The sequence below is a fragment of the Rhineura floridana genome, chromosome 1 (assembly GCF_030035675.1).
Source record: "Rhineura floridana isolate rRhiFlo1 chromosome 1, rRhiFlo1.hap2, whole genome shotgun sequence".
NCBI lineage: Eukaryota > Metazoa > Chordata > Lepidosauria > Squamata > Rhineuridae > Rhineura > Rhineura floridana.
The window spans coordinates 248,832,934-248,859,095 of NC_084480.1; the positions used below are offsets into that span (position 1 = coordinate 248,832,934).

Here is a 26,162-nt window from a genome sequence, read left to right on the forward strand (position 1 = left end):
AGAGAATGTTTGAGGTTAGGACACATAAGACGGAGATAAACTGAACCAATCCACACCCCTTGGCAGATCAATGTGTAACTGCTCAGCCATATGGTCAACACAACTACAGACGGGTGTGACGCCCTTCCCTGGCTCTCCCTGTCAGGTTCCTACCTGCTCGTGGCTACTGGCTTTCACTAGGCACCACCAGGGACTCCACCAGTCCGGACTGTCCTTTTTTATGGTTTCTCTCTCCGTTCTAGCACAGATCTCAATAGATCCCCCTGCTAGGCAGCACCACCAGTCACGTTCTACAACCAATGTTCCCAGAGACCTTGCCTGAGTCTCTCTTTCTGGTTACATTCGTGACTGCGTGCCTATGCTGTTCCCAACCCCCTTGTATCAATGCAGATAACTCATAACTTGGGGTTGCTCTGGATACTTAGAATGTTATCTTCTCCTCTTCACCGCTGCCACCATTTGTTACTGTTTCCCTTCAGCCTTGGTTATTACCTTACCCTCCCTTCTGGTCTCTGAAACCCCAGCCAAGGATCAGGCCTTCGGTAAACCAAAATAGTATTTATTAAATAACATTAATAACAAGATAACTTTGATAATGATCTACAAGCTTATGGTTTCATCTATTACTGTGATATTTGACTTATTACTAATCCGAACTCCACCTCCCTCTTTCTCCACACTCTCCTGACATACACCAACTCACACCCACCTCCAAACTCCACCAAAACAACCCACTCACGTCCACCCAGATTCAACTGTCATCCTTCCATTTATACTCTCAGCCATCCAAACACTCAGCCAATCATCCAGCATTCTACTGCTCATTTACTCCCCCCTCCTCTTTCATTCCACTTACCATGTATCTTCTATACAAACAGCACTTACCATATATACATTAATACAGGAACATCACATTTCTCCCCCCTTAAAAATAACGGCAGAGTATTATTCCTGCTCTAGGATTCATACGCCGCGTTAACAATAAAACCAAGTCTTTATGGGGAAAATGTCTTTTTTGTTCCTACGTCTGCATCACGTCACTGCAGTCCCAGCCACCTGCCTTGACAGTCCATCGGCCAATACATTGTCCTTGCCTTTTATGAACTGGAAGTCCACTTGATAGTCTTGTAGGGCCCAGGACCACCTCTGCAGCATAGTGTTATGGTTTTTCATAGTCTGTAACCATAACAAGGCCCGATGGTCAGTCATCACCGTAAATCTTCGTCCCCACACGTATGGGCGCAACTTGTTCAGTCCCCACACGACCGCTAGGCACTCCTTTTGGATCGATGAATAGTTTTTCTCCCTCGACGTCAGCTTGCGACTCAGATACGCCACTGGATGTATGGTGCCTTCTCTCTCCTGTAGCAAGACGACTCCCAGCGCGAGGTTCGACGCATCCGTAGCCACGATGAATGGTTGCTCATAGTCTGGTGCTATTAATATAGGTCCTTGGCACAAGGCTTGCTTCAGCAGATCAAAAGCCTTCTGACATTCATCCATCCATACCACACGCTCAGAACACTTTTTCTTTGTCAACTCATGCAAGGGGGTTGCTATTTCCCCAAAATCTTTCACAAACTTTCTATAAAAACCAGCCACACCTAGAAATGCCCTAACTTGTTTTTTAGTTAAGGGGATAGGCCACGATTGTATTGCCTCCACCTTGCTCCATAAGGGGGTGATTTTCCCAATCCCCACCTTATGTCCTAAATAGATTACTTCCTTTAGTCCAAACTGGCATTTCTTAGCTTTTATTGTGAGTCCTGCTTTTCTTAATGCCTCTAATACTGTTGTCAGGTGTTGGACATGCTCAGGCACCGACTTGCTAAAAATGGCCACGTCATCGATATAGGCCACTGCAAAATCTGACATGCCTCGCAACACAGTATTAATTAGCCTCTGAAATGAACTTGGTGAGTTCTTTAGTCCCATGGGTAAAGTCACAAACTCATATAACCCATCTGGTGTACTGAAGGCAGTTTTGGCTCTGGATTGTTCATCTAGTTCCATCTGCCAAAATCCTTTACAGAGGTCTATCGTAGAGATAATGGTTGCTGCCCCCAATAACTCTAACACTGCATCCACCCTAGGCATAGGATATGCATCTGGGACCGTAATTTTATTGATTAACCGATAATCAATGCAAAATCTTGTAGTTCCATCTTTTTTCGGAACCAGGACAATACTTGAGGCCCAGGGACTGATGGATTCCCTGATCACTCCTAGTTCCAGCATATCTTCGACCTCCTTTTTAATTTCACTCAAAACTTTCCCATTCACACGGTACGGAACAGATCTGATTGGGGCATGATTTCCAGTATCAATGGAATGTCTGGCTATACTGGTTCGGCCAGGTTTATTACTAAAGAGATTTCCATAGTTTTTCAAAACTCTCAGAATCTCTTCCTTTACTTCTTCTTTCACCTCCTCCGACCATTCCACTTGATCTACCCCTCCTTTGTCTTTGCTTTCCTGTACCAAATCTGGAAGTTCAAGCCCACTTTCCTCAGGGAATAAGGTAACTTGCAACACCTTTGCATCCCTGGTATGGTAAGGTTTCAACATATTTACATGAACCACTTTGTTTTTGTTTAATTGGTCTGTGGTAATTACATACGTCACTGTGTCAAGCTTTTCTCTTATGGTATATGGTCCCTCCCAGTTAGCCTGTAATTTATCATGTTTCCTGGGTATGAATGCCATAACCATATCTCCCACATCATACACACGTTCCCTGGCTGTTCTGTCATACCAGTAACTTTGCTTCTCCTGAGCTTGACTCAAATTCTTTTGTACAGCTTCCATCATCGATGTTAATTTGCTGCGGAAGTCTAATACAAAATCAACTACAGATGTTTTGTACTCTCCCAGGGTTCCTTCCCATGAATTTTTTAACAGTTCCAAAGGTCCCCTCACTTTTCTAGTGAACATCAGTTCAAAGGGTGAGAAGCCTGTTGACTCCTGAGGGACTTCTCTGTACGCGAATAAGAAGCACCCCAAACGTTCATCCCAGTCTTGTGGGTGATCTTGAACATAACTTCTTATCATGCCCTTCAGTACCCCATTAAATCTCTCAGTCAATCCATTAGTGGCTGGATGGTAAGTGGTGGTCTTTAGATGTTTTAGACCACAACACTTCCACATACATTGCATCACTTCTCCCATGAATACACTGCCTTGATCCGTCAGCACTTCATGAGGGAAACCCAGCCTCATAAAGATTTTTAACAAAGCCTCTGCCACTACAGGGGCTTCTACGGATCTTAATGCTTCCGCGTCTGGGTACCTGGTGGCAAAATCCACCACCACCAGTAGATATTTCTTGCCATGCCTTGTGGGTTTGGAAAAAGGGCCCACCAAATCGACTCCCACTCTATAAAAGGGTTGTCCAATTATAGGAAGGGGATTTAAGGGTGCCTTAGTCTTTACTCCACTTTTTCCCACCTTTTGGCATATACCACAAGATAGACAATGTTGTTTTACATCTTTGGAGATATTTGGCCAATAATAGTGTGCAGCCAATCTCCTCTTGGTCTTTTTTATTCCCAGATGTCCTGCACATGGGACATCGTGGGCTACCTCTAGCAATCTGGTTCTGTATTTGCTAGGTACTATCAATTGCTTCACTGGTTCACATTCATCCTTTCTCTCAGCAGGCATCCACAGTCTATATAAAATCTCATTCTCACACACAATTTGATTCCTCAGCTTGTCAGTAAAGGGAATCTTTTGTGTCAGGGCTTGCTCCTTTATTTGCTTCAAACTTGTATCCCTATTCAGTTCTTCCCTGAACTGCTCTGCCTCTTCACTAGAGACCATTTGATACAAGTTGTTTCTTTCAGCAGGCTTTCCAGGGGTTGCTATGGTGACCGTAGGCTCGAAAACAGGTTCCACCCTGTTTCCTTCAGCCCCTTTTAACATGGCTTCTGTTTCTCTGCCAAGTTGTTGTCTGGTTACCACACATATTTTTCCTTGTGCCCCCATTACATCTCTTCCCAGTATCACTGGCTCTTGTTGTTGGGCATTAATACCCACTGTATATTTTCCCTCTCTGCCTCTCCACTGCATTTTCACTAGGGCCATGGGTAAGCTTTCTGGTTGACCCCTCACTCCTTGGATATTCACCGTTTCCTGAGGTAATATTTCCTCAGATTTTATTAAATCTGGCCTCAGTAACGTCTGAGCGGCACCAGTATCAAGCAATGCCCAATAATTTGCCCCTCGTACACTCACTTCCTCTCTCAGACTCGAATCAAGGTCTTTTACTTCTGTCCAGTTTATCTGGCAGAACTGAACCTTTTTTGCTGTTAGATCTTTTGGTTCTGTCTTTACTGCCCTTGCCTGAGCAGGATTACTAATGGGGTTGGCAACCTCACATTGAAAACGTAGGTGCCCCAGTCTACCACATTTATAGCATAACTTCTCCATTTTAGGGTACACAGATCAACTCTAGGGTGTCCTGTGCCCTTCAGATTTTACGGGAGGGCTCACTCGTTGTGGCACCACATCCTTTTTGCCGCCATTATATGGTCTGGGTTTAAACTCTTTTGATGTTTTCCCCACCCAGCCAGTTCTATTGGAGGCAAAGTGATCCGCCATCTCTGCGGCCTCCTGCACCGATGTAGGGGAACGGTCTTTGACTAGGAGCCTTATTTCTGGTGGTAACTGATGGAATAATTGATCCAGTATCATGAGGCTTTTCATCTCTTCCACTGACTGAGCTTTGGCACTACTCATCCACTTTCCAAATATATCCATCAACTTTGCTCCCAGTTCAACAAAAGACCTCCCTGCTTGGATCTGACAGTTTCGGAATAATTTTCTAAAGTAGTCAGGTCCCAGTCTGAATCTCTTGTACACTGCCTCTTTAAACTCGGCATATGTGACGGGCCTGTCTGAGGGGAAATATTGGTATACCTCTGCCAATTCCCCTTTGATCAGGTTTGACAAATATTGCATATATTTATCCTCCGGTAGCCCCCACATTTGAGCCGCTTTTTCAAAAGTGCTGAGGTAAATTTGTGGATTTTGTCCCGGCTCAAACACTGCAAAATCTTTCGGTGTAACCTTTATTTTGGTTTCATTTCTGTCCTTTCTTGTTTCATCAGAATGAAACTTCTCTCTTTCAAATTTTAACTTTTCCACCTGTATCTCAGCATCCAATGCTCGTTGCTTCTCCCTCTCCTCAAACTCCATTCTCATTCTCTCAATTTCCAACTCCCTCTGCTTTTCTTTCTCATCCGCCTCCCTCCTCAATCTCTCAGTTTCCAACTCCCTCTGCTTGTCTTTCTCATCAGCCTCCCATCTTAAGTTCTCTCTCAAATACTCTATATAAGCGGGATTGCTTAAGTATCCTTCTGGGGTCTCTTCCCTGACAGGTTGTTTTTGCTGGACAGTTGTAAATCCCATTAGTGCTACCCTCAATTCATCTACCCCTTTACCCTCATGAGGTAAATTGAATGTTATGCACTTCTCCACCAGCTCCTCTCTTTTCATCTTTATGTATTCAGCCATGGTGTTGGAGTTCACTCACTCTTTGCCACACACTCTTTGCCAGTCACTCTCACAAGTAATCTTTATTTGTTATTTCTGTTTGCCACACCACTGTTAGGGACTCTCTTTTGTTCATATCTGGACTCTCTTTTGTTCGTATCCCACCGCTACAGCCAACACCTGTGATGCCCTTCCCTGGCTCTCCCTGTCAGGTTCCTACCTGCTTGTGGCTACTGCCTTTCACTAGGCACCACCAGGGACTCCACCAGTCCGGACTGTCCTTTTTTATGGTTTCTCTCTCCGCTCTAGCACAGATCTCAATAGATCCCCCTGCTAGGCAGCACCACCAGTCACGTTCTACAACCAATGTTCCCAGAGACCTTGCCTGAGTCTCTCTATCCGGTTACATTCATGACTGCGTGCCTATGCTGTTCCCAACCCCCTTGTATCAATGCAGATAACTCATAACTTGGGGTTGCTCTGGATACTTAGAATGTTATCTTCTCCTCTTCACCGCTGCCACCATTTGTTACTGTTTCCCTTCAGCCTTGGTTATTACCTTACCCTCCCTTCTGGTCTGTGAAACCCCAGCCAAGGATCAGGCCTTCGGTAAACCAAAATAGTATTTATTAAATAACATTAATAACAAGATAACTTTGATAATGATCTACAAGCTTATGGTTTCATCTATTACTGTGATATTTGACTTATTACTAATCCGAACTCCACCTCCCTCTTTCTCCACACTCTCCTGACATACACCAACTCACACCCACCTCCAAACTCCACCAAAACAACCCACTCATGTCCACCCAGATTCAACTGTCATCCTTCCATTTATACTCTCAGCCATCCAAACACTCAGCCAATCATCCAGCATTCTACTGCTCATTTACTCCCCCCTCCTCTTTCATTCCACTTACCATGTATCTTCTATACAAACAGCACTTACCATATATACATTAATACAGGAACATCACATTGATAGGCCCCGCTTATACGGCAGGTTCTGTTCCGGACTGCCGCCGTAAAGCGGAAATCACCGTAAAGTGGAACCCATTGAGTATAATGGGGTGCATCACGCGAAAATGCCGCAAAAGCGCAAAACTGGCTTTAAAACAGGGAATTTCCCACCGCTGCATTAGCGGAACGCCGGAAAGCGAAGCGCCGGTAAGCGGGGCCCTACTGTATACTGAATGATGCTCCAGCAGTTTCCTAACCAGGCACCTTCTTACTTGTTCACATGTGCTTGGGTGAAATTTAGAAGAAAACACCTCTGACTTGAGTTGAGGCCTGATTTCATCAAATCAAGAGCTATCTAATGTAATTCTTCATGTAGCAGTCTACTTTTCTTATTGCATACCATTTTGTAAGACTAACTGTTGAAGGGAAATTTGTTCTAATTCAACCAGCGTTTAATTTAACACTATCAGCTGTGCCTACTATAATATACTGCCAGTTTGCATAGCATCAGTGTAAACCCTGCAGGTAAGATGGATTTTACATCAGCTTCACATAGACCAAGTTCAATAACTTAAGGATTCTCTTGTCCCCTTCATCCCTAGCAAATTTGTGGATGACACAAAATTAGGAGGGATAGCCAATACTTCAGAAGACGTGGCTAAAATTCAAAATGACCTTAACAGAATGGAAAGCTGGTCTGAAATGAACACAATGAAATTTAGAGATAAATACAATGTTCTATATTTAGGCAAATAAGCAAATGCACAAGTATACAGAGAGATAAGTATACCTGGCTTGGCAGTAGCACATGTGAAAAGGATTTCAGGTTTATAGTCAGTCACAAGCTAAATGAGTCAGAAGTGAGATATGGCTGGGGAAAAAAAGGCCAATGCAATTTTAGGCTGCATTAGAAGAACCACAGATTCTAAGTCACAAAGAGTAATCATACCACTTTATTCTGCCCTAGCTAAACCTCATATGGAGACCATCTCAGGTTCTGAGCACTGCACTTAAAGGTTTAGACAAATTGTAAGGTTCAAAGGAGGGCATGAGGGGAAAGATTATGGGATTGGGTATATTTAGTGGGATAAGAGATGACAGAGGGGGACATCACAGCACTTTTCAAATACCTGAACAATTGTCATATAGAAGAGGGCAAATATTTGGTCTTTGCTGCCCCAGAGGTTGGGCCTAGATATAATGGACTTTAAGTTACAGGATAGTAGATTTCAACTGAATGTTAGGAGAAGCTACTTGATGACAACTTGACAATATAACCAATGACCTGGGCGCAGGGAGAATCTCCTTTGCTGGAGATCTTCATGCAGAGACTAGTTAGCCATCATTGGGAATACTCCAGCTCTGGATTTCCTGCATCAAGCATGTGGTGGGCTATATGACTTACAGGGCCCCTTCCAATTCTTATGATTTGCAGAGCCAGCCAACAAAAACTGTGTCTTGACTGTATCTGGTCAGACTGCAAGTAGGGACTCGCACATTGTCATGGCCCCGTCAGAGGACTCCTCCGATGAGGACGACTCGGGAGTAACAGCAGCAGACCCAGGAGCAGCAGACCCAGAAGGAGACACGGAGGAGACTCCTGAGAATCCAGCTCCTTCTCCCCCTCAGCTGCAGAGCACCCCAGATACAGCAGAGGCCCTGCAGCCAGACGCAGACAGTGAACAGGATACTCCCCCCTCACCTGCAGAACGGAGACAGCAGAAGGTCAGGCAGAAGAGAGGCAGGCCTGTCCCCTTAAGGCCCAAATGCTGAGGGCTCACACCTGCTGTCAAACCTGCTCCTTATAAGGCACACAGTGGCCTCAGCTTGTTGCTGACTACAACGTCAGGCGTGGCTTCGTGTATTCCTCGTTTCCTTGCAACGTCTCTTGGACTGACCCCTTGGCACTTGATCCCGGACCTCTACTGACCTCGCTTCTGGACTTTGGACTCGGCAAGTAAGCTTCGGACAGGCCTGGCCCTTATCAGGTTCCCTCCTCATAGACCTGGCAGATTTACGACCAGACTGCTGGCTAAGGACTTTCCTTCCCTGCCAACGACTCAGGAATTTCCAGCCCCCACCGGCACTGCTGACTCAGTGCAGAGCTGACACACATGGGCATATTCACTCATTAAAAAAACACCTAACATTCGATCCCACAGAAAGTTGGCATGTCAGAAAGAAGGCCAGGCTACCAGGGATTTTATACATATCAGTCAAATGATTCTATATACTTCTACTCAAACACAGCAGTGCCTAATGTTGCCAGACACAGGTTTATAACCTCATGTTCTGTTTGCATCTTGGTCATGCATTGATAAGGATGAGGAAGCTAATACAGACAAGTTTAGATTCAAGCTGCTGTTCAAAAACACTTCCTTATAGTTTTTCTCCTACAATATTTCCCATTTCTTATATTGGGGGGGGGGAGTGCAAATTAATTTACACAACACATAAGATAAATGGTCACATTCTACTCTCCCCACAGCCTGCACACTTAGTTCTTGATGGACTTCTGATTGTCAACTTGTTATATTGACTACAACGCTGGCCTTGGAAGCAACAAACACATTCAAGTCTCTGCTTGACTATAATGCTCTCTGTGAGGGCCTTGGTCAAGTGACCGTCTCGCCCCTAACCTATCTTACAAGGCCATTGCCAAAATAAACAGAGCTGTTTGGAGGCAGGATGACATATCAATGCAATAATATGGGAAGCCAATGCAAGCCCCACACCTTCAACAATATTCCTATGGGCCATAAGTAAACCCAAGGAACATACACATCAAGGATTTTTTTTAAAATTACCATTTTGCAGTCATCAATTTAAACTACATGAGAAACAACCCTATTGAGTCAGATTCTCACCAGTGGCTTCAAGTGGAGCAGGCTTAAGCCCAAAGCTTTCTGAAGAATAACGTAACACAGAGCCTCAGGAGAAGGAAATCATTAATTTAAATGCCCTTCACTTGCCACTCAAAAACAGCAGGATGTTAGAGTTGACAAAAATGCAATACATAAACTTTTGTAGAATGCAAGAGAAAGTAAAGCTTCTTAAATTGCTTTTAAAATCTAGCACATTGTAATTCAATTGAGAATAGTATAGGAGTATTAAATTGTAAAGCAAAAAATCCAAACCTATCCTGAAATTCAGTACAATGATGCCCTTGGAAAGAATAATCAATAAGAGGAGTTTCCAGTGAACTAAAGCAAAAATAAGCAATAAGGTAAAGTAAGACACTTGGGAATAATCATTTGAAAAATTATTTGATGCTTTGTTTGCCATTCTGGGGGTGAATTTTCTATTTCTAGACCTAAATCTCTGCACAAGAACAGGCCTATGAACATGTTTTATCAGACTGAACACCATATGTTTAACAGATAAATGTAATTGCCCCCAAATATCTCCATTCTTTTCAGAGGCAGCCTTTTGGAGTTTATTAAGCAAAATGTATCATGTAAACAATAGCTATATTAGGAGCAATTAAAAAAATTAGCCCAGAGGTTTGCTAATAAAGTGATTAAGAATTGGTAACATACAGAAAAATTAAGAACTACATGATAATTTCAATTAAATGCTGCGTAAGGGTCAAAACAACTTAAATGCCAGTAGCAGCTGCCCATATAACACACAGAGAATGCCAAATTATCTTTTAACTAAAAAATAAAATCAGTAAAAATTGTCATGCACATACAGAGTTCAGCCACCAATATGTTTTTGGAGGGTCTGCAATCCAGGTGCCAGTGTGCTTGAAAAGGTTTGCTTCCTGACAGAACAGGTATGGGAAATCTGTGGCCCTCCAAATGTTGTGGATTGCAGCTCTCATCATCAATTACCACTGGCCATGCCAGCTGGGACTAATGGGAGCTGGAAGGCCAACAAAATCTGGATGGCCACAGGTTCCCCACCCCTGCTGTGGGCAATGGCTGAGTACCAAAATGCCTGCACTACTGCCACAGTGGAAGAGGGGTAGATGTAGAGTGGCTCATTGTAGCACATATGGTAGTTGCTGGTTGGACAACAGCTGCTTTTTTCAAGGCGTGCACCTTTATTGGAGACTAGAATCAGAGCGAAACTACATGTTACATTAAAACTGCATGGTGTTCTGTTAACATTTTAAACAGCGATGGACTGATAAGAATTGGACAGCAGCAAAAGAGGGTTAAAAAAACTTTACCCGTATGTCATGATCTTGATAAAAATCTTCCTATCCCGCGCTATCAGCACAGAAGCTGTCATTGGTTTCATTTGAATCTTGGTAACAATAAATGAATGGCTTCAGCAAGGAGCCTGCCCAAAACAGAGACCTGTCTCAATCAGGTAGACTAAAGTTTTCTTTTTCCTATAGGTTTATGAGCTCCTAGATTAGCTTAAACACAGTCAGTGAGAAAGCTAGGCTGGGGCAGTGTTTGCTTTCCTCAGTGGTTGAGGTGATGTTAGGTGCAACATAAAATCATTTATGTTATTAAGGTTGACTTAATTGCCTTAGAACTAAAAAAATAATAGCATCCATAGATGAACAACTGAATTCCATCTAGGGGTTTGGGAAAGTAGAGAGCTATATTGATAATTGTTATCCTATCTGCCCTATAGATTTCTGAAAGAAGGCTGCTGTCAGTTGGTTCCGTCCTCCATTGTGTTGCTGTTTGCATAAATATCTTTATTAACTAATAAGGACAGTTTAAACCTGCCCTTCAGTTGATCCCAACAAGGGTTACAATTATTCAAAACCATTTAAAAACAACAATTAAACCAATACAAACAAAATAAGAGCATGTCATAATCAGGGGTGGGGAACCTCAGGCCTGGGGCCAAGTGCAGCCCTCAGGACTCTCCCCAGCCACACCCTACACTGCCCTTACTTCACAACATCCTTGAGTGTTTCTGCGTCACTGAAATGTGTCCTTGAACTCCAATACTGACTCTTGCTTACCTAGATGGAAAACAGAGAGAGAGAGAGAGAGAGAGTAAACTAACCTACTGCACAAAGGTAAAATTCATATTTGTTGCTTCACCCACCACTTGCATGCGGCCTCTGGAAGGTTGCCCAGAAGGGAATGAGGTCCTTGGGTTGAAAAAGGTTCCATACCCATGATCTAAATTAAATATGAAATAAAAATTCCAGCAGTGGGCCAACATGCTATAAGTAGCTGGCCACATATACAGGCTTGAACCTGGTGCCAAAATGCCAACAATATCAATACCAGTTCTACTTCCATAGGAAGGGCATTCAATAATTGGAGAGTATCACTGAAAAGACCCTATCTTGTGTTAGCACCCAATGAATTTCCCCTGGTATAGAACAATGAGAAACCTCACCTGCTCCCTGCAAATCTAGGGAACCATGCAGGCAAATCTGGGGACTCATGATATAAAGAGAGGCATTCCTTCAGATGCCGGGCCCCAAAGTCATTTAGGGCTTTATAGATCAATGTTATCATCTTAAATTCAGCCTGAAAACAAACAGGTGGCCAATGAACATCTTTCAATATCAATACTGCACGATCCAAGAGTTGCCCCAGACAATATTCTTGCTAACAGTAGTTTCCAGTCTGTCTTTAAGGGTAGGACATTTCAGAAGGTGATTTGGAAAAAAAGGAAATCAAAAAGAGAGAGAAGCAATTTCAAAATGGTACTGGAAAAATTTTTTAGCACTATTTGTTGAATTTTAATTAGCGACTACGTATATATTACCCAATATATTTATATCATTATTGCTTTTTCAGTAACCCTGAAAAAGTGCTTTACTGAGATGTGTTGGGCATTTTACTATTTTATTTTAGTTGCATATAATTTTTCAGTACTGTCTTGAGGCTTTGCCTCTTTTTAGCTTTCTTGCGTTTCATGCAGTCACCCTTTTCTTTTCTGAATAAAAAAGGGTAAATATCATGAGAACAACACAGAATACTAGTTGGCATAGCATAGACAATATTAAAGCACCTCCCAGATCAACATGCAACAGTTTTGATTAAAATATGCCAGATTTCACAAAGTACAGCTTCCATTTTTGAACTATTCCATTTTGATGTAACTAGGAATTCAGCCCCAAATTCCACTTTAAGAATTTTCACAGCAAAACTAATTAAAAACACATGGTATTTCAATTCTATCATGTTTTCCTAAAGTTTTAATTAAGACTCATGTACTTCAGACTCAGACTATTTGCACAGCTATTATTCTACACAAGATTTAAAAAATACCAGCCTGATTAATTAGTGCAGTTAATACAATGATCTGTGATCTACAGCCTCTGCTCATAAACCTCATTAAAACCATGACTAGGGACACAATTCAACTTGTATTTGTGCTGGGCTGGGGGAAGTTGGATGTTGCAGATCTCCGGCTGAGCTGGCAAGCTCCCGGTGCCGCTGGGCTCTGCCAGCAGGAGCCTCTCCTCCTGGCTCAGCTGTGGCACCACTGGAGACGGCCAGCCCAGCAGATGGAGAGCTGTTGGAAGCCCCCCAAAATGGGACATTCCAGAGGCATGGCAGTGGAGGAGCTGGGGGGGGACTTTTGTGGCATCCAACTCTCCTTTGGTGTGTTCCCACAGGTCCCAATCTGGGCAATATTTCCTCCAGGCAAAAGGCGAGCGGAGTAAAATTATTTGAATGCCAGCCCACGGGGAGTGCTTACTCCCCAGTAGGGGGTATTCGTGGGAGCCGGCTTTTACCTTCCGGCCCCCCCACAAGGTTCCCAACTGAACCGATGATTAGCCAGCCCCATGGCTCCCGAACACCTAGTCGATGCTGCAGAGCTTCCCACTGGCTCCTCCTCAGCCAGCCCCTCTCCCCCCAGCTTCACATGACTTGGATTCCTCTATGTGACGCTAAGATAGATATTTGCCTTCTGTGTCAGACACAGCAGGATGTTACTGTTTCTATTGGAATTCTCTGTTAGAATTCTTAACTTTGTGCCATTAGCGACTTGCTAAAGAATAATCTCAAGTCTCTCTCAAATATTCTGTAGACCTCTATTCTATCACCTGGCCTATCTAAAGGTTTGTATTGCTAAGGAGTCTTTAAATATGTGGAATCCCACAATTGCTCCTTTAATCCCCTCCTCTATAGCCTACTTTGTCATGAGAAACTGCTTAATAATATGCCATGGAGAGTAAAGTGCTTGCTTGCAGCTCTTATCTGGTGATCAACTGTGAAATGCAGGTGCAGTTCACTGCCTGGGCAAGAGGCTTTCTGCATGAGTCTCCTTTGAAGTAAGCAAAGGGTGAGCTTAGGGACAGCAGATGGCTTATCAGTGATGCTATGACTACAGAGGGTGATATCCCAGGCAGCTATAGGAACAGAATAAACATCCAGTGAGTATGTCCCTTGATGTGGCAGTGCCACATATTGGCCACGTATAGTACTAGAAGTGGCTTATTACATTGGGAGTTTCTAAAAGAAGAATTCTAAAGGCATAATGGCAAACAATTCTGTCAAGGAAAAAAGGGGGAAGACTGCAGAAGAAGCCAATGTGGTGTCACAGAAAGCTGAGAGATGACCTGAAAACAAAACACAAAAAGACACATACAGGAAGTAGAAGGAAGGCCAGACCACAAAGAAAGAGCACAGACAGGTAACACGGAATTGCAGGGATGGCATCAGGAAGGCTAACGCTGAGAATGAGCTGAGGTTAGTGAGAGATGCCAACAGCAACAAAAAAAGCTTTCTTCAGGTACATCCATAGTAAAAGACAGAGAAAAGAAATGGTGGTACAGCAACTCAATGAGAATGGCAAAATGATAACAGATGACAAAGAAAAGGCAGAAGAGCTCAATTCCTACTTGGCTCAGTCTTCTCCCAAAAGGTAGTCTATGACCCTCTTGAGAAACATGACATTGAAGGGGCAGGAATGCAGCTTGAGATTGATAGATAAATGGTCAAGGAATACCTAATCACTCTGAACGAGTTCAAATCTCCAGGGCCCAATGCACTGCATCCTTGAGTATTGAAGAAACTGGCTGAAAAACTCTCAGAACCACTGTCTATTATCTTCAAGGGCTGTGGAGTCGGTATGTCAAACTTTCGACTCCGACTCCTCTATTTTTCTACTGTCCAACTCCGACTCCTTCATAAATGGCAAATGTATATTAATTTTTCTACTGTCTAACTCCGACTGACTCTTTCATAAATGGCAAATGTATATTAATGTATTAATATTAATACATTAATATTAATATTAATATCTTAATTTTATTTTGAAGTCAGAGTCAGTACATTTCTACCGACTCCAACTCCACCCAAAATTGCTTCCGACTCCAACTCCATGACTCCAACTCCACAGCCCTGGTTATCTTTGTGAAATTGTGGAGGATGGGTGAAGTGCCGGATGACCGGAGGAGGGCTAATGTTGTCCCTATCTTCAAAAAGGGCAAAAAGGAAGAACTACAGACCAGTCAGTCTGACATCAATCCCTGGGAAAATTCTGGAGCAGGTTATAAAGTGGTTATAAGCACCTTGATAATAATACAGTGATTATTAGAACCCAACATGGATTTATCAAAAACAAATCCCACCAGACTAATCTTATCTCATTTTTTGATCGGGTTTTCTCCCTGGTAGATTGTGGGAATGCTGTGGACGTAATATATTTCGACTTCAGCAAAGCCTTTGACATAGTGCCCCATGATATTCTGATTAGCAAGCTAGCTAAATGTGGGCTGGATGGAACAACTATCAGGTGGATCTACAGCTTGCTACAGAATCGTACTCAAAGAGTGCTTATCAAACTTCCTTCTCAAACTGGGGTGAGGAAATGGGTGGGGTACTGCAGGGCTTGGTCCTGGGCCCAATGCTCTTCAACATTTTTATTAATGAGGAGGTGCAGGGAATGCTTATCAAATTTGCAGATGATACAAAATTGGGAGGTGATAGCTGATACCTTGGAAAACAGAAACAAATCTCAAGTTATAAGATGAGGGATACTTGGCTCAGCATTACTACATGTGAGAAGGATCTTGGGATTGTTGTCGATCACAAGCTGAATATGAGCAAACAGTGTGCTGTGGCTGCAAAGAAGGCAAATGCTATTTTAGGCTGCATTAACAGAAGTATAGTTTCCAAATCATGTGAAGCATTGGTTCCTCTCTATTTGGCACTGGTTAGGCCTCATCTTGAGTACTGCATCCAGTTCTGGACAAGACACGTTAAGAAGGATGCAGACAAACTGGAACAGGTTCAGAGGAGGGCAACGAGGATGATCAGGGGGCTAGAAACCAAGCCCTATGAGGAGAGACTGAAAGAACTGGGCATGTTTAGCCTTGAGAAGAGAAGACTGAGGGGATATATGATAGCACTCTTCAAGTACTTGAAAGGTTGCCACACAGAGAAGGGCCAGGATCTTGTCTCGATCATTCCAGAGTGCAAGACACAGAGGAATGGGCTCAAGTTACAGGAAGCCAGATTTCGACTGAACATCAGAAAAAACTTCCTAACTGTTAGAGCAGTACAACAATGGAACCAATTACCTAGGGAGGTGGTGGGCTCTCCAACACTGGAGGCCTTCAAGAAGAGGACAGCCATCTGTCGGGTATGCTTTAATTTGGATTTCTGCATTGAGCAGCAGGTTGAACTCTATGGCGTTATAGGCCCTTTCCAACTCTACAATTGTATGATTCTGATTTCTCTGCCTATGAAGAAAGCTTAGAGCACTGCGTAGGGCACAGCAACAGCAGACAACCACTGATCAGACAGCAGAAGTGCCTAGGGAAGGTTCTCAACCTGACCCACAGGAGGCCCCCTTCCCAGTAATATTAGTGGAGGGGGCCTCTCCCAATAACTATGTAGTAACATATCTGTTATGTAGAATCATAATCTGTGTCAGCTTAATCATATAGCTTGATTAGCTCAACTGGTGTCAATCTTTAGTGCTTATCTGAACCAATATATATGAAAACATCTGCCCCCTCCTCGGTAAATAAACGAGATGATGAGTTCTACTGCAGTGAGGTACGTATCTGTGAAGGAGAAAGGGATGACCAAAAATTATGACTGCTCTTTATCAAACAGTTTTATATTTTGGAACACTATAGACAAACATACACTCTTAATGAAAAGCACAATAATCTGAAAGAAAGGAATTTCCTGTTTTTCAAATATTTGAGGCATCCTAATAGTTACTACATCATATTTATTCCTATTCATTTATATTCCACACTGCAAATTTTTACTCCGTGCTGACCAGCAACCAGACTGGCAACTTCATCTCATCCTTGCACTACTAATTGAAATCAACCCGTCCAGCATACAGAAAAAATGTGTCAACAGGTTGAACAAACAAGTAAGATATGAGAAACAAAGAGCAGCTTGCCCAAATGTAGCCCAAAAGTTTGTAACAAAGCTAAGAATTTAATCTAGTTCTAATCTTCAAACTATTTTATTTAAAGGGCTTTTGATCACTTATTCGGCAAAGTTGCCCTCAAGGCAGTTTACAAACATGTAAAAATATTCACTAATGGGCAAAAAACCTTGCGGTTTAAGAACGTACCTATAGCCCACAGATATTTCTACCAAACTTTAAAAAGCAGGGAAATTGGGCAGCTATAGTGAATGCACCAGGGGAGCAGGAGACCTGACCTCCTCTCTGAGATATTGTACTGCCCTACAAATTTCTCAAAATGCAAGCACAATTTGGGTTGGTCTTTCACAGTCCAATCCACTTGCTGTGTAGCTTGGAAGAATTTGGTAACATGTGCCTCTGAGCATATGGTGAGTGGTGGCAACACCTGCAGTCAACCCAAATAACAGAAACAAGACATGTGCTGTGCTGATCTTGTTTTAGCAGGGAAGGAAAAAGCCTTATTCTGTGTCCCCAACAACCTTTTTATTTTTTTATTTTTTTTACAGACAGCCATCTCAATATTAGATCTTTACCTATGGGCAGATTGTGGTTTGTTGCTTCCTAACAAGCACGATCCATAAACAACCAACAACCATTGCTTCATGTTGTCTAGTGATAGTAGTCTGCTAGGGAGCAACAAACCACTACTCCTGGTTTAGATGTAATGGGAAGACAAGATTTCTTTGTTTGTTTATCCAGCTTGCACCAAAGGAAGAGCAAAAAGAGAGCAATCAGGCAGCATTCACCAGCACACTGCTCATTCCTGATAAACCATGATAAATCAGAAAGAATGTGGCCATTCACACTAACTGCTTCATTAATGTTAACCTTTTATTTAAATAAATATAAAATGTCAAACGTTCTATCACTTTGCCAGCTATATAGCCTTGTCTACATTCATGTTAGATTATGGAAAATCTGATATAAACCAACTATGAGCAAGATTCAGGATACATTACACAGTCACAATGAGAAACTGCCCTTCAGTAATGGGCACAACAACCCCACCCCCTCTTGCACCAGGGTAGGAAGGGATTTGGATTAGATGGAGGTGTCCCTACCCATAGCTCTCCCAGTTGAGCCAGATTCCTGCTGAACTGGCAGGAGTGCCGCTGGTGTGCTGCCTGCCAGAAACAGCAAGCACAAGGCCAATAAATGGAGCATTCTGAGGCTGGGGAGAGCGTGGGACTGAGCTGGCCCATGTGGATCTGGTCTCTGTCATCATGCAAATAGCATGGGGCCCAGTCACTATGCCAGCCTGGATCAGATCCAATGGCCCTTTCCTCCATCTTCTGCCACTGTTAGGAGCAGCAGGGCTGTGATGATGGCCCTGTTACTTTGCAAACCCCTCTGGCAATGGGTAGAAGTTTGGATTGCACTCCAAGGTTGCATCCTAACCTTGTCTACTCAGAAGTGAGTCCTACTGAATTCAGTAGGGCTCACTCCCCAGTAGCTGTGTTTCAATGGGGGGGGACCTCAAGTAATATTTTGTTTAGCCTTTAGGTCAGGGTTCAGGAACCTGTGGCTCTCTAGATGTTGTTGCAGTCCAATGCCCATAAGCTCCAGCCAATATGGGCAATTGTGAGGGATCATGGAAGTTGTAGTTCAGCAACATCTGGAAGGTCATGGGTTCCCACCCCTGCCTTAGACCTATTCAGCACACACAAAAAAGTATTTTGGACTTCTTCATCTCCATAACATTTTCATAAGGGCATTTAAAAAATATGCTGGAGAGGTTACTGTGCCAGAGTTGCCTCTGAACTAACAATATGGAACAGTCCTGGTACTGAAGCCTTTAGAATAGGGAGCAACAGGCTTTTGGGCAAGTGGGCACATTTGAATTTTGAGAAAATGCTGTGGGAACCCGTGAAAAAATGGCTGTGATGGGGGCATGACATAACATAAAATTAAAGAGTATATTCATTACCCAACCTCCATTGGGCAACTTCAGGCTTACTATGGGAAGTCAGCTATATCCTGCTGGTCCCTATTATGGAGATCACACAATACTGATTTCTCTCTCTCACTCACTCACACAGTTGCTGTCTATAATAACAACAGGGTACATTCTCCAGTACTAGGACAAATATACAAGGTGGCACACCATGCTCACTCTCTTGCACACACACACAGACCACAGACACACATTAATCTCTCTTTCATACACACAAACTTCACCTCTCTCTCTCTCTCTCTCTCTCTCTCTCTCTCTCTCTCTCTCCCCAAGTGCATCTCTTCCTCTCTCTTAGACCACCCCCCCCACATCTATACCTGCTTCCCTCCTGCACATCTCTCCCTCTCACAGGCCACACATGTGCACGTATGCCCCACGTCCACACCCAATGAAAGGGTGGAGAAGGCTCATTTCTCAAAAAATTGAGAAGCATTGTGTCTGTATGTTTTGCCTCATATCTCAGCTTCTAAAAATGCTTGAAACTTACTTTTTATATATAAATGAAAGCTGAGAATCTGGGAGTTGTTGCATCACAGGGGCATCAAAGGTGGTCTTTGTGCGTGCCATGGCACTTGCAGGCACCAGGTTGGCAACCTCTGCTTTAGAATTATGCTACTGACAGAATTTAATCTAGTCACTAAAGCTAGACCCTGCATTTAGTCACTTTAAACTGCTGTACATCTCTGTGATCTGGGAACTCCCCAAACCTGTTACACTCTGGATTGCTAGCATCACTTGTATCAAAGCTTATTATTTTACCATTACATCATTTTACAGAAATAAAGTTGTTCTGTACCTATAACTGAAAATTGGGTCGGACAATTTGTAGACTTGTCTGTTAAATAACATGTCATTTGTATAGGAGACCAAACTCAGAAATTCAGTGTAACTTGTCTGCCTTTTCCGTAATTGTTCTTTAATTGAATAGTAATATGTTACTTGGCACTAGAATCTCACAAGGTGGGAGCAAAAAACCCTCCCACCTTTCTTCTCCACTATTATGTTATACTTTAAAAAAAAACTATTTTCATTATACTAAATTTATTTTTACCCTATCCAAAACACTGTAAATTCATTGGAGAATGTTTACTTAAAGAATGGTGGGAGGAATGTCTAATATATCTTCCCTTGATTCCTACTGTACTATTGAAGTCATGGTTAGCTCCCTGTTAATTATTCAACAACAGACCTGAGCGGGCTCATCAGAGCCCAGCCCTAGAATGCATCTTGAAGATCCTTCTCAGTCTTTGAAGAGGTTTTATTAACCTCTAGAAACAAGAGGGTGGCTCATTGCACAGACATTTCAGTCACTGTGGAATCACAGCCAGTCTGTAAAAATTTGCAATTAGGAAGTAGCGCTTCCAATTTTACAGGATGTGTCTTCTGGAAAGAATTAAGCACCAGCGCTTCTGTTTCCTACTATTAATACTAGTAAAGTTAAACAGTCCTGTCCTACTAACACTTTTTGCTGGATGAATACCAACTATCTGCAGTTTTGTAAATAGAAAGGCATATACTTAAAGCTAGAACAGTGTCAAAATGACATTTACATTAAGCAAGAGAGCTCATCAGAATGTAAGACACCTACAGTTGTTCTCTCTGCCTGAAGAGTAGGGATAAAACTTCCAAGGCAGAGCATTGGACAGAAAAAGAGCAGGGATACATAGATGTTCACAGTACCAAGTGCAGCAAACACATTGAGATGGTACTTAACTTATATCCTGAAAGCAAACCAGAGCAAGTTTCATAACTGATCTGAAATTCATTTTTAAAAAACTTAAAGACACAAAACAGGCTAATGCTAGTAATCTGTAAAGCCAAAAACTGCAGACACGCACACTAAAAAGTAAGCCCTATTGAACACAGTAAGACTTACTTATGAGGAATTATAGACAAACTTGTCACTGCAAGTCTTTCCAACATATTCTTTGTCTTTTGAAACATTTGTTTTGACAAACAGTCTGCACCAAACTTTAACTAGCAGAATTACATTGTATATCTGTGTGTACAATAGTAGAGCATCTGCTTTGCATGCAGTCCCAGATTCATTCCCCAGCATCTCCAGGTAGGCCTGGGAAGGATTTCTGCCTGAAACCCTGTGCAGCTGTTTCTAGTCAGTGTAGACAACACTGAACTAGATGGACCAAGGGTCTGACTTGGTACAAGCCAGCTTCCTACGTTCCTGATTCTCATTATATAACAAAAATGGCTGTAAGTTCAATTATGGGTCATCATTACATATTTGTCTCTTGTCCCATAAAACACTTCAAATGCATTTGTTCTGTAACTGTTCACATCTGGCAGGTTAATTTTTCAATTGAATAAGCATGTAAAAACCACTTGATTAACAGAAGATCTTAGTCAAATAAATCATCAAATTTTAATTAGATTGGCATAAGCATATATATATGGACAGCCATTTTGACTTTTTAGATAGAACAGGATTTTTTTGTACGTCTATTTTCTTCCAAGCACAATTATAACAACAACAAAGGCTTGCGGCAACCTATTCTGTGGAACTAATGTTCAGTTCTATTTAAGTAATTGCCACTCAGAAATTTATTTTAAAAATGCAGTTGGTGAATCTTTAAATATTTCAAAAGGAGACACTCAAAATTATGTGATTTCCCCAAAAAGTGTGGTGTTCTTGGTTCCTATCTAAAGCTGCAATCCAATACACATTTACCTGTGTATTGAACCCAATGGAGCTTACTTCTAAGTAGACACATATTGGATTGCAGCCTAAGTAAGTAATCTTGACAGCATCCCAGTAAGACTTTGCCCTTCTCACTTATGCCTGCTTTTTTTCTTTAAGACTGAACATTTAAGTTTTGCACAACAGTATCTGGGAGAAAAAAAGTTCAAGTGACATTCTCACTTCTTTTAAAAGTCCTTCACTTCAAGGATGTCTTTTACTCCATGCCAACACCCTTAAAAAGCAAACTTTCTTTTTGCGGATTTTCTGCAATAGCTTAGTCATTCCATTTTCCTGTGATACCATAACAGATGTTAGGTACATACTCAGAATATATGGGAGGAAAATGCATAATTTGCAATTATCTGAAGACACCTGATATGTTTCCACTGATGTCTGTAGACTCTGGAGTCAGATCTAAGTCCACAAAGTCACAACTTCAGGTTTCAATTATCACAAAAACAATAAAAAAGGGGTTTAGGCCCATGCACCTATGAAACAACTTAATAAATATGGACAAACTTTTACAGACAAATCTTTAAGAGATGGAAGTACAGACCCTGCACCTGTCTTGGGGAGCGGAACAATTAATGCTTTCTCTCGTAACTTTAAGAAAAAACAAGATTATTCCTAATTAGGAAAGAACCTTGATAGGACTGTACTGATGACAGAAATTCTGAAGCCCTTCTAATGGAACTGCAGGATAAGAGTTAAAAGGGTTAGAAGTACCTGAAGGTCATCTAGGTCAACTTCTCAACACTGAGCATAGACTCTTAAGTGTTCATTTTCATTAACAATACAGTATTCACACAACACATTTCAAGCATCCAGAGTACTAGAGACATTTTTATTGTAAGGTTTATAAAAAGATCACGACCTCAGTAATATAAACTCTGTAAAGGATGCTAGCATGATGATTGTTGCCAACTGCAGATGGGCAGGTGAAGCTCAGCTGATAATACTAGGTTGCCCAACGCAACTCAGTATATTTGCAGCCAATGAAGCAAGAACTGCCCAGTTCGTACTCTTGCCCAACATGGACTAGGACCGTAAGATAAGACACGATGGTCTCCCCCTTGCCTTTGATAGACACAGAAACTTGAGAGGTATGGCACCTGTTGAACTTCCGCCCATAGTCCATTAAAAAGCACAGGCGGGGGGGTTGCCACCTTCATAAATATAAAACTTGTGGGTCATTCCAACCCGAATGTACCACGGAACGGGTTGTACCATGTCGGAATGGACAGGAGAGTGGCGAAAGAGTATGTGAGGAAAGGCTCCATTAAAAGGCAAGCCACGTGGTTAAGTAAGCAGAGGCAACCAAGTCCTCCAAACGCTCCTCCCCCTCCCTATTTTTTTTTGGGGGGGGAGGAGGGTAGAGTTTGCCCGTTCCTTCTTTGCGAACTCCGACCAGCCACTTAGAGCAGACTCCTTAAAGAGAGCTGCAACTACCGAGTTTACCGGACAGCAGCAGCAGGCAGGCAGGCAAACAGAGGGGCTTTTACGAGCATCAGCCATCGCCTCACTCCCAGAAGGTACTGCATGTTCACCCCACGCGGGGAGAGAGACGGCGAGACCGGCTGTCCTCCCCTGAGAGGGCAACTTACCTTGGTGACGCGCCCGAGTCTCGCTGTGAAATGGCATAAGACTCGACGGGATTCCCCAGCTCTTGCCTCCTTCGGGCGCCGCCCTACAAACTTCCTAACCTACCCGAGGACGAGGCGACCGCGGCTGCTGCTGCTGCTCTGAGAGGCGCGCCGCAAAAAAAGAAAAAGAAAAAAAAGTGGGTGAAGATTCCCTCAGATACGCGCTGTTCGCTCTCGTTGAGAACCTCTCCGGTCAGCTTCCGCAGAGCAGAATAGAAGGAAAAGATAGACCAAGCCGGAGCGCCTCTCTTTCTCGCGCCACACCCAAGGCCAGGGAGTGAGGCGGACTTCTTTACGCGCCACCTCTTTCTCGCTCTCTTAACCCCCTTTCAGTCGAAGTTTGAACTACGGTTGCAATCCTGTACGACACACAGACCTGGGAATAAGCTCCTTCGAAACCAGTGAACTTTGCCGCTCGCTAACCTTGAAGGCCAGCAATGATTTGAAACGAATGCTGATAAAAGTTAAAGAGGAAAGCACAAAAGCAGGACTACAGCTGAACGTTAAGAAGACTAAAGTAATGACAACAGAAGACTGATGTAACTTTGAAGTTAACAATGAGGACATTGAACCTGGCAAGGATTATCAGTACCTTGGCACAGTCATTAACCAAGATGAAAGCAATAGTCAAGAAATCAGAAGAAGGCTAGGACAGCTAATGAGAGAACTAGAAAAGGTCCTCAAATGCAAAGATGTATCACTCAACACCAACGTCAGGATCATTCATACCATGGTATTCCCGATATCTATGTATGGATGTGAAAGTTGGACAGTGAAAAAAGCGGATAAGAGAAAAATCAACTCATTTGGAATGTGGTGTAGGAGGAGAGTTTTGCACATACCATGGACTGCAAAAAATAATAATAATTGGGTGTTAGAACAAATTAAACCAGAACTGTCACTAGAAGCTAAAATGAGAAACTGAGGTTATCATACTTTGGACACATCATGAGAAGACAGGATTCACTAGAAAAGACCATAATGCTGGGAAAAACAGAAGGGAGTAGAAAAAGAGGAAGGCCAAACAAGAGATGGATTGATTCCATAAAGGAAGCCACAGACCTGAACTTACAAGATCTGAACAGGGTGGTTCATGACAGATGCTATTGGAGAGCACTGATTCATAGGATCACCATAAGTCTTAATCGACTTGAAGGCATATAACAACAACAAACGTGAAGGGGGTGGGAGCAATGCTAGCAGAACTAGCTATGAGAAAGAGCCAATTGCCAATGGGGGCCTGTGCCTTTAGGAGTGATGTGGCAGACAGAAATTCCACAGGTGTACATATTTGCTTTTTAACTTAAAGGGAAGTCATTCAACACATAAAGCTATTGCTTATTTAAAATTATTCATAAACTTTTTTTTTTAAAGTCATGTTCTGTTTAAGTTAGAGTTCACAAGGTTTGCATGGTGCTTTGTTGTTGTTATATGCCTTCAAGTCGATTATGACTTATGGAGACCCTATGAATCAGCGACCTCCAATAACATGTGTTGCAAACCACCCTGTTCAGAACTACCTTCTGAGTAGACATGTATGCAATTACAGTAAAACTGCAGTTCTACACAATATTGGGGGGACGGTTAGCCCAAGGGCCACATTCATCCTTGGCCAACACTCCAGGGGCCGCATGCCAGTGATGCATATCTCCAAAAGTCACCTGCTAACTCCCCACTGGTACAAGGCACACAGCTCCTCAGCTGTTACATAGGAACATAGGAAGCTGCCTTATACTGAGTCAGACCATTGGTCCATCTAGTTCAGTACTGTCTACACTGACTGGCAGTGGCTCTCCAGGATTTTTAGACAGGTGTCTTTCCGTGGAGATCACAGGGATTGAATTTGGGACTTTCTGCATGTAAGGCAGATGCTATACCTCTGAGCTATGGCCCTTCCCCATTCATCCATCCTGGCTGAGGACCAGGATCATGATGTCTAGGGATGGGGCAATTTGCATCCCCATCAGGCCACTGGGCTGGACAGAGAGGTTTAAACCTCTGCGCCCACAACAGTGCTGTGTCCACTTGGATTTTAAAAAAATATGTTGCCATTGCCAAAATTGGTGGGGTCTTGGAGAGCCAGATCAGGCCACAAGCTGGGGGCAAGCCATCCCTGCTTTGCATGTCTAGTTGACCATTGAGTCCAATGGGGCTTAAGAAGTTTTACTGCACAGTGGTGGAAGGCTTTGTGTAATTTGCAGTTAGGAAGTTTTTCCTGTTGCCCCCAAACTGAATTACATCTGCAGTTTTAATTACATGTTTGTCTTTATCCTTCTCTCATCTCCCCCTCCTCTTGTTACTGCATCATCTAGAAGCTGTTGTCTTGTTATCCCTCAGTCTCTCTCTAGGCAGAGAGAAATATGGCAAAAGATTTTCAAGCCATTTTATTTATTTATTTATTTATTTATATCCCGCCCTTCCTCCCAGCAGGAGCCCAGAGCGGCAGACAGAAACGCTAAAAAACACTTTAAAACATCATAAAAACAGACCTTAAATTCATTAAAACAAAAACATTAAAAAGATTTTTTTAAAGCATTAAAAATCTTTTTTTTAAAAAAGGGTTAAAAACATTATTAAAGAAAACATATTAAAAGCAATTCTAACACAGACTGGAATAGGTCTCAACTTAAAAGGCTTGTTGAAAGAGGAACGTCTTCAAAAGACCGCTGAAAAGATAGCAGAGATGGCATCTGCCTAATATTTAAGGGGAGGGAATTCCACAGGGTAGGAATTCAAGAAAAAGCAAGGAATTTTATAATCTTGCTTTTCCCCTTTGACACCTCTACAATTTACAGATATCAAAGTAAGTTGCCCCAAATATTCCTGGCAAAGCTTCGTCCATGCTGAGGAGTGCAGAACTATTTAAATTTGGTTTTTATCCATGTAACACTTCATTCAAGTGCAGTTTGTAACTTACCATTGTTTATATCTTAAGAAAAACAAATTCTTATGTAGGTATTTTTACTCACCAGATGTGCTAAATCTAGACACATGTAGGTCTAGTTACAATTTCAAATATTTGGGTAAGCATCATTTTGCCAAAATAATTTGGTGAATGTAAATAGTTTGAGTA

General features: G+C 42.5%; 1 protein-coding gene across 6 annotated transcripts in view; it reads right to left on the minus strand.

The window, feature by feature from the left end:
• The window catches only part of CHST9 (carbohydrate sulfotransferase 9), a 125,060-nt gene that overhangs the window by 89,494 nt on the left and 9,404 nt on the right, over positions 1-26,162 (minus strand). For 2 of the 6 annotated variants that reach the window (XM_061597647.1, XM_061597601.1), the window contains exon 1: positions 23,051-23,507. The exons of 1 other annotated variant lie outside the window; for it this stretch is intronic. The gene's annotated coding sequence lies outside the window, so the exon portion shown is untranslated. Of the gene's footprint in view, positions 1-11,321; positions 11,393-21,626; positions 21,648-23,050; positions 23,508-26,162 lie in introns of those variants that run through there. 3 more of the 6 variants (XM_061597609.1, XM_061597637.1, XM_061597617.1) reach the window with 3 other exon arrangements.